The sequence below is a fragment of the Saccoglossus kowalevskii genome, chromosome 10, assembly GCF_978046115.1.
Source record: "Saccoglossus kowalevskii chromosome 10, keSacKowa6.1, whole genome shotgun sequence".
NCBI lineage: Eukaryota > Metazoa > Hemichordata > Enteropneusta > Harrimaniidae > Saccoglossus > Saccoglossus kowalevskii.
Genome location: NC_140650.1, coordinates 32,862,630 through 32,871,312, shown reverse-complemented (window position 1 = coordinate 32,871,312; position 8,683 = coordinate 32,862,630).

Below are 8,683 nucleotides of genomic sequence, written 5' to 3'. Positions count from 1 at the left end.
GTTAACACTGTCTTTGACCTTGATAAGCCTTTTTCTGCTACTGCCCACTGTCCTTAACATTGATATGCCTTTTTCTGCTACTGTTCACTGTCCTTAACCTTGATATACCTTTTTTCTGCTACTGTCCACTGTCCTTAACCTTGATATGCCTTTTTTCTGCTACTGTCCACTGTCCTTAACCTTGATATGCCTTTCTTTTCTGCCACTGTCCACTGTCCTTAACCTTGATATGCCTTTTTTCTGCTACTGTTCACTGTCCTTAACTTTGACATGCCTTTGTTCTGCTACTGTCCACTGTCCTTAACCTTGATATGCCTTTTTTCTGCTACTGTCCACTGTCCTTAACCTTGATATGCCTTTTTTCTGCTACTGTCCACTGTCCTTAACCTTGATATGCCTTTTTTCTGCTACTGTCCACTGTCCTTAACCTTGATATGCCTTTTTTCTGCTACTGTCCACTGTCCTTAACCTTGATATACCTTTTTTCTGCTACTGTCCACTGTCCTTAACCTTGATATGCCTTTTTTCTGCTACTGTCCACTGTCCTTAACCTTGATATACCTTTCTTTTCTGCCACTGTCCACCGTCCTTAACCTTGGTATGCCTTTTTTCTGCTACTGTTCACTGTCCTTAACTTTGACATGCCTTTGTTCTGCTACTGTCCACTGTCCTTAACCTTGATATGCCTTTTTTCTGCTACTGTCCACTGTCCTTAACCTTGATATGCCTTTTTTCTGCTACTGTCCACTGTCCTTAACCTTGATATACCTTTTTTCTGCTACTGTCCACTGTCCTTAACCTTGATATGCCTTTTTTTCTGCTACTGTCCACTGTCCTTAACCTTGATATACCTTTCTTTTCTGCCACTGTCCACTGTCCTTAACCTTGATATGCCTTTTTTCTGCTACTGTCCACTGTCCTTAACCTTGATATGCCTTTTTTCTGCTACTGTCCACTGTCCTTAACCTTGATATACCTTTCTTTTCTGCCACTGTCCACTGTCCTTAACCTTGATATGCCTTTTTTCTGCTACTGTCCACTGTCCTTAACCTTGACATGCCCTTTTTCTGCTACTGTCCACTGTCCTTAACCTTGATATACCTTTTTTTTCTGCTACTGTCCACTGTCCTTAACCTTGATATGCCTTTTTTCTGCCACTGTCCACTGTCCGTAACCTTGATATACCTTTATTCTGCTACTGTTCACTGTCCTTAACCTTGATATGCCTTTTTTCTGCAACTGTCCACCGTCCTAAATCTTGATATGCTTTTTTCTGCTACTGTCCACTGTCCGTAACCTTGATATACCTTTATTCTGCTACTGTCCACTGTCCGTAACCTTGATATGCCTTTTTTCTGCCACTGTCCACTGTCCGTAACCTTGATATGCCTTTTTTCTGCCACTGTCCACTGTCCGTAACCTTGATATACCTTTATTCTGCTACTGTTCACTGTCCTTAACCTTGATATGCCTTTTTTCTGCAACTGTCCACCGTCCTAAATCTTGATATGCTTTTTTCTGCTACTGTCCACTGTCCGTAACCTTGATATACCTTTATTCTGCTACTGTCCACTGTCCTTAACCTTGATATACCTTTCTTTTCTGCCACTGTCCACTGTCCTTAACCTTGATATGCCTTTTTTCTGCTACTGTCCACTGTCCTTAACTTTGACATGCCTTTTTTCTGCTACTATCCTCTGTCTTTCACCTTGATATGCCTTTTTTTCTGCTACTGTCCACTGTCCTTAACTAAGAGGACGCTTACGCGCGTAATCATTCTATAATCGGAATTCGCATTTCCTGATATTATAGGATGAAAATACCCCATTAACTACTGCAAAATTACGGCGCGTTGTAACTTATGGCGTTGTGGTGATAGATTTATATTAATCAGGAATTATTTATATTTTCATGGATAGTCCTTAGATTATTCTGAAAGGGTTTAAACCTAATATCAGAATAAAACTTCCACAAATTTGGCAATAAAAAACAAAGCTTGTAGACATTTATTAAGACATTTACTGAGGCTAAATGTGTCAATAGTCGGCGATGTAGTGATGTTCGTAGAATGCTGTCCTCAGTGGTGTAACAATTTGTTCATTTGTTTTTAGCTCTGCTCGGAGTTGTTTATGTAGGCGATTGTTCGTCATCATTCAACCGTTCAACTGTTTCTGTTTTCCTGAGAACTACAAGCCCAATTACTGCGATACTTTGTATATAGGTACCTTGAGTTGATCTCAGTCAGATCTGTTTATTTTGTGACGATGTCTTCAATGCTCTATTTTTGCAAATATTTATAGCATTTTTGGTAAACAAAGAAGGTTATTTTCAACTCCTTTTTGATTTTATATATGCAGACACCTTGGGTGGACCTCTGACAGATTGTTTTCTGTCTAACAACAATGTATACAGTGAAGCTATAGATGCTCTGGTACAATGCAAAGACCTGTTACTTTTAGGTGAATATCTGTGCATAATTATTACCTAATTTGTATAATAATTAGTCCGTTTTCATCTTTTCCTGATAATGTTATTATCAGGCTGCATACATTAGAGGTTCTGATTGGTAAATGTTATTAGCTGACTATACATTAGAGGGTTCTGATTGGTAGATGTTAGCAGATTATTCATTGGAGGTTCTGATTGGTGGGTGTCATTAGCACACTGTACATTAAAGGTTCTGATTGGTGGATGTTATTAGCTGACCATACATTGGAGGTTCTGATTGGTGGAGGTTATATGCGTACTGCATATGTGAAAGGGTTTTGATTGGTAAATGTTATTAGCAGACTATACATTAGAGGGTTCTGATTGGTAGATGTTATAAGCTGACTGTATATGTAAGAGGGTTCTGATTGGTAAATGTTATTAGCAGATTATACATTGGAGGTTCTGATTGGTGGATGTTATAAGCAGACTATACATTAGAAGTTTTGATTGGTGGATGTTATAAGCGGACTGTATATGTAAGAGGGTTCTCATTGGTAAATGTTATTAGCAGACTATACATTGGAGGTTCTGATTGGTGGATGTTATTAGCAGACTATACATTAGAGGTTTTGATTGGTGGGTGTTATAAGCGGACTGTATATGTAAGAGGGTTCTGATTGGTAAATGTTATTAGCAGACTATACATTAGAGGTTTTGATTGGTGGATGTTATAAGCGGACTGTATATGTAAGAGGGTTCTCATCGGTAAATGTTATTAGCAGACTATACATTGGAGGTTCTCATTGGTGGATGTTATTAGCAGACTATACATAAGAGGTTTTGATTGGTGGATGTTATAAGCGGACTGTATATGTATGAGGGTTCTGATTGGTAAATGTTATTAGCAGACTATACATTGGAGGTTCTGATTGGTGGATGTTATTAGCAGACTATACATTAGAGGTTTTGATTGGTGGATGTTATTAGCAGACTATACATTGGAGGTTCTGATTGGTGGGTGTTATTAGCAGACTATACATTAGAGGGTTCTGATTGGTAGATATTATTAGTAGACTATATACATTAGAGGTTCTGATTGGTGGATATTATTAGCAGACTGTACATTCGAGGTTCTGATTTGTTAATGTTATAAGCGGACTGCATATATTAGAGGGTTCTGATTGATAGATGTTATTAGCAGACTATACATTAGAGGTTTTGATTGGTGGATATTATTAGTAGACTATATACATTAGAGGTTCTGATTGGTGGATGTTATAAGCGGTCTGCACATATTAGAGGGTTCTGATTGATATATGTTATTAGCAGACTATACATTAGAGGTTTTGATTGGTAGATATTATTAGTAGACTATATACATTGGAGGTTCTGATTGGTGGATGTTTATAAGCGGTCTGCACATATTAGAGGGTTCTGATTGATATATGTTATTAGCAGACTATACATTAGAGGTTTTGATTGGTAGATATTATTAGCAGACTATACATTAGAGGTTCTGATTGGTGGATGTTATAAGCGGTCTGCACATATTAGAGGGTTCTGATTGATATATGTTATTAGCAGACTATACATTAGAGTTTTTGATTGGTGGATGTTATTAGTAGACTATATACATTAGAGGTTCTGATTGGTGGATATTATAAGCGGTCTGCACATATTAGAGGGTTTTGATTGATATATGTTATTAGCAGACTATACATTAGAGTTTTTGATTGGTGGATATTATTAGTAGACTATATACATTAGAGGTTCTGATTGGTGGATATTATTAGTAGACTATATACATTAGAGGTTCTGATTGGTGGATATTATTAGTAGACTATATACATTAGAGGTTCTGATTGGTGGATATTATAAGCGGTCTGCACATATTAGAGGGTTGTGATTGATATATGTTATTAGCAGACTATACATTAGAGTTTTTGATTGGTGGATATTATTAGTAGACTATATACATTAGAGGTTCTGATTGGTGGATATTATTAGTAGACTATATACATTAGAGGTTCTGATTGGTGGATATTATAAGCGGTCTGCACATATTAGAAGGTTGTGATTGATATATGTTATTAGCAGACTATACATTAGAGTTTTTGATTGGTGGATATTATTAGTAGACTATATACATTAGAGGTTCTGATTGGTGGATATTATTAGTAGACTATATACATTAGAGGTTCTGATTGGTGGATATTATAAGCGGTCTGCACATATTAGAAGGTTGTGATAGATATATGTTATTAGCAGACTATACATTAGAGGGTTCTGATTGGTGGATGTTATTAGTAGACTATATACATTAGAGGTTCTGATTGGTGGATATTATTAGCAGACTGTACATTCAAGGTTCTGATTGGTGGATGTTATAAGCGGTCTGCACATATTAGAAGGTTGTGATTGATATATGTTATTAGTAGACTATATACATTAGAGGTTCTGATTGGTGGATATTATTAGCAGACTGTACATTCAAGGTTCTGATTGGTGGATGTTATAAGCGGTCTGCACATATTAGAGGGTTTTGATTGATATATGTTATTAGCAGACTATACATTAGAGGGTTCTGATTGGTGGATGTTATTAGTAGACTATATACATTAGAGGTTCTGATTGGTGGATATTATTAGTAGACTATATACATTAGAGGTTCTGATTGGTGGATGTTATAAGCGGTCTGCACATATTAGAGGGTTTTGATTGATATATGTTATTAGCAGACTATACATTAGAGGGTTCTGATTGGTGGATGTTATTAGTAGACTATATACATTAGAGGTTCTGATTGGTGGATATTATTAGTAGACTATATACATTAGAGGTTCTGATTGGTGGATGTTATAAGCGGTCTGCACATATTAGAGGGTTGTGATTGATATATGATATTAGCAGACTATACATTAGGGGTTTTGATTGGTGGATATTATTAGTAGACTATATACATTAGAGGTTCTGATTGGTGGATGTTATAAGCGGTCTGCACATATTAGAGGGTTCTGATTGATAGATGTTATTAGTAGACTACTATATACATTAGAGGTTCTGATTGGTGGATATTATAAGCGGTCTGCACATATTAGAGGGTTCTGATTGATAGATGTTATTAGTAGACTACTATATACATTAGAGGTTCTGATTGGTGGATATTATAAGCGGTCTGCACATATTAGAGGGTTCTGATTGATAGATGTTATTAGTAGACTACTATATACATTAGAGGTTCTGATTGGTGGGTGTTATAAGCGGTCTGCACATATTAGAGGGTTCTGATTGATAGATGTTATTAGTAGACTACTATATACATTAGAGGTTCTGATTGGTGGGTGTTATAAGCGGTCTGCACATATTAGAGGGTTCTGATTGATAGATGTTATTAGTAGACTACTATATACATTAGAGGTTCTGATTGGTGGGTGTTATAAGCGGTCTGCACATATTAGAGGGTTCTGATTGATAGATGTTATTAGTAGACTACTATATACATTGGAGGTTCTGATTGGTGGATATTATAAGCGGTCTGCACATATTAGAGGGTTCTGATTGATAGATGTTATTAGTAGACTACTATATACATTAGAGGTTCTGATTGGTGGATATTATAAGCGGTCTGCACATATTAGAGGGTTCTGATTGATAGATGTTATTAGTAGACTACTATATACATTAGAGGTTCTGATTGGTGGGTGTTATAAGCGGTCTGCACATATTAGAGGGTTCTGATTGATAGATGTTATTAGTAGACTACTATATACATTAGAGGTTCTGATTGGTGTGTGTTATAAGCGGTCTGCACATATTAGAGGGTTCTGATTGATAGATGTTATTAGTAGACTACTATATACATTAGAGGTTCTGATTGGTGGATATTATAAGCGGTCTGCACATATTAGAGGGTTCTGATTGATAGATGTTATTAGTAGACTACTATATACATTAGAGGTTCTGATTGGTGGATATTATAAGCGGTCTGCACATATTAGAGGGTTCTGATTGATAGATGTTATTAGTAGACTACTATATACATTAGAGGTTCTGATTGGTGGGTGTTATAAGCGGTCTGCACATATTAGAGGGTTCTGATTGATAGATGTTATTAGTAGACTACTATATACATTAGAGGTTCTGATTGGTGGATATTATAAGCGGTCTGCACATATTAGAGGGTTCTGATTGATAGATGTTATTAGTAGACTACTATATACATTGGAGGTTCTGATTGGTGGATATTATAAGCGGTCTGCACATATTAGAGGGTTCTGATTGATAGATGTTATTAGTAGACTACTATATACATTAGAAGTTCTGATTGGTGGATATTATAAGCGGTCTGCACATATTAGAGGGTTCTGATTGATAGATGTTATTAGTAGACTACTATATACATTGGAGGTTCTGATTGGTGGATATTATAAGCGGTCTGCACATATTAGAGGGTTCTGATTGATAGATGTTATTAGTAGACTACTATATACATTAGAGGTTCTGATTGGTGGATATTATAAGCGGTCTGCACATATTAGAGGGTTCTGATTGATAGATGTTATTAGTAGACTACTATATACATTAGAGGTTCTGATTGGTGGATATTATAAGCGGTCTGCACATATTAGAGGGTTCTGATTGATAGATGTTATTAGCAGACTATACATTAGAGGTTCTGATTGGTGGATATTATAAGCGGTCTGCACATATTAGAGGGTTCTGATTGATAGATGTTATTAGTAGACTACTATATACATTAGAGGTTCTGATTGGTGGATGTTATAAGCGGTCTGCACATATTAGAGGGTTCTGATTGGTAGATATTATTAGTAGACTACTATATACATTAGAGGTTCTGATTGGTGGGTGTTATAAGCGGTCTGCACATATTAGAGGGTTCTGATTGATAGATGTTATTAGTAGACTACTATATACATTAGAAGTTCTGATTGGTGGATATTATAAGCGGTCTGCACATATTAGAGGGTTCTGATTGATAGATGTTATTAGTAGACTACTATATACATTAGAGGTTCTGATTGGTGGATATTATAAGCGGTCTGCACATATTAGAGGGTTCTGATTGATAGATGTTATTAGTAGACTACTATATACATTAGAGGTTCTGATTGGTGGGTGTTATAAGCGGTCTGCACATATTAGAGGGTTCTGATTGGTAGATATTATTAGTAGACTACTATATACATTAGAAGTTCTGATTGGTGGATATTATAAGCGGTCTGCACATATTAGAGGGTTCTGATTGATAGATGTTATTAGCAGACTATACATTAGAGGTTCTGGTTGGTGGATATTATAAGCGGTCTGCACATATTAGAGGGTTCTGATTGATAGATGTTATTAGTAGACTACTATATACATTAGAAGTTCTGATTGGTGGATATTATAAGCGGTCTGCACATATTAGAGGGTTCTGATTGATAGATGTTATTAGCAGACTACTATATACATTGGAGGTTCTGATTGGTGGATATTATAAGCGGTCTGCACATATTAGAGGGTTCTGATTGATAGATGTTATTAGCAGACTATACATTAGAGGTTCTGATTGGTGGATATTATATGCGGTCTGCGCATATTAGAGGGTTCTGATTGATAGATGTTATTAGTAGACTACTATATACATTAGAGGTTCTGATTGGTGGATATTATAAGCGGTCTGCACATATTAGAGGGTTCTGATTGATAGATGTTATTAGTAGACTACTATATACATTAGAGGTTCTGATTGGTGGATGTTATAAGCGGTCTGCACATATTAGAGGGTTCTGATTGATAGATGTTATTAGTAGACTACTATATACATTGGAGGTTCTGATTGGTGGGTGTTATAAGCGGTCTGCATAAACAGTATTAGAGGGTTCTGATTGGTAAATGTTATAGCAGACTGTTTAATTTAGAGGGTTTATTGGCTTTATCCTTCTACATTGGGTATATTAAAATACAAAGCTAAACGTTTTGTAGTATTTTGTGGGCAGGGTGTCGTGTCATTTTTTGCTTCCATCCACTCTGATTATCCCTTCCATTCGGGTAATAAAAAATAATTATTGCTTTCGGGAGACACATTTGGATGTGCTGAGCGATATCTGGTGACAAAAGTAAAAGGTCAGTGGCAGCTCTGGATTATTGGTAGTGTGAACCTAGTGTTGTAGAGAATCAGGGACATCGTTGTTTTAGTTGTCGTGGTAACTGCGTATGTACATGTCTTAACCATACAAATTAATACATATGC